The sequence below is a fragment of the Styela clava genome, chromosome 2 (assembly GCF_964204865.1).
Source record: "Styela clava chromosome 2, kaStyClav1.hap1.2, whole genome shotgun sequence".
Taxonomy (NCBI): domain Eukaryota; kingdom Metazoa; phylum Chordata; class Ascidiacea; order Stolidobranchia; family Styelidae; genus Styela; species Styela clava.
The window spans coordinates 23,208,301-23,209,960 of NC_135251.1; positions in this window are offsets into that span (position 1 = coordinate 23,208,301).

Consider the following 1,660-nt stretch of genomic DNA (forward strand, 5'->3'; position numbering starts at 1 on the left):
GATCAACTCTGTTACATAAATTTATACCAGCTGTCGTCTAGTATTGATATTATGTAGTGCAGGAATAGTCACACTTTGGAGTTAGCCTACTTGCGAAGGCTTGCAATTGTTTGGTGTATAACAGAAGACTTACATTTCCTTTTGCGCTCGAGTAATCATATGAATTGATCATGATCTAATAAAGCAGGGGTCGACAACCTAACATAATCCAAATGTAATTTAGATTGATAGAGACCAGTTATCGTTTTTCATGCTGTGGCGAGGTTCAAAATAAAATGTTTAATTTGTAAAATAACCAGCCGTCCGCTTGGCACTCGGAATTAACTTATCCTTTCGGTTTAAGTGTGAATGATCTCTGCTTGCAATCTTCTCAGTGTAACATAGTTTTATTTAAGCCTCTCCACACCATTAATCCGTCGTTATGATAAGAAGAATATAGCAAGTTTTAGTCGAAGCGTCTTCGAGAGAATTAGCTCGATTTTTAGACTTAGCTGGTTATCCGTCCGTTTTCACACTCGGCTCGCCATATGATTAGGCCGTTTTATATCTTTCCACTCCTCGGGATAAATATGTAAATCCTATCCTAAAAATATGACAATGCCTTAAAACAGTGGTCGCGTCACGCTAATAACCGAATTGCGTAAGTCATTTTTAGCAGTTTTGAGAAAAACGTAAAAAACTTCGTAATGATTTTGTGTTGCAATTGAGAGTCAATAATTTGCCATGGTTCAATTTTTTGATCGTAGCCGGATTTAAGTTAATTTGTATGACGCAGTTAAGTGACGTCATAATGGCGCACTGTGACTTAGGCAGAAATGTGTCTATGACTTGGGGACATACGCAATTTTGCAACTTCTCTATATGCACCAGTCCTGAAAACTAAACATTCCAAAAACGAATGTAATTCTCAGTATCTACAATGTCTAATCCCCAAAATAGCTAATCAGTTTCAATTACATCATTTTTTATTTATATAATAATAATAAGTTTATTTCGACTCCATAATCAGCAAAACAACAAGATGAATGCTAAAAATAAATAAATAAAAACTGATCATGAAATCAGGAGAGCGAACAAAACCTTAGATAAGGTTTAAAACGTACAGAATGTATATAAGATGGAAGGTTTTGCCAAGAAGATGTGGTACGTGTTCACTCACCTAAAATAATTGAAATATTTCACACACGCACCCACACACACAACCATATAGAAGTTATTAAGTAAAGGGAACATGAAAAATTACATACTGGTAGTTAATAAAAAATAAATAAATAAAAATTACTTGCCACACCATATTAATAAATTTATCATGATTGCCACTGCCAAATTGATCAATTTTATAAATGGGAGTGAACAGTAAAGATAAACTTTTATAAAAAAATATATTGTCAAGCTGATTATAGATGGAGTCAAATGCCAAAATGCCCAACCAAAGTTGCCAGAATTGGGTGCATGAAGAGGTGGGCTAGACCATAGGTTCTCAAAGTGCTCCGTACGGAGCCCCAGGGCTCCGCGAGAGAAACCCAGGGGCTCCGCGAGCTATTCGATTACTTTTCAAAATAATGACTTGGCTAATTTTGTAACTGCTCAAAGAAGCAATAACAGCTTTGATAAAATTTGACAACAATATAGCCTCGGAAAATGGCAAAGATGCGGAATT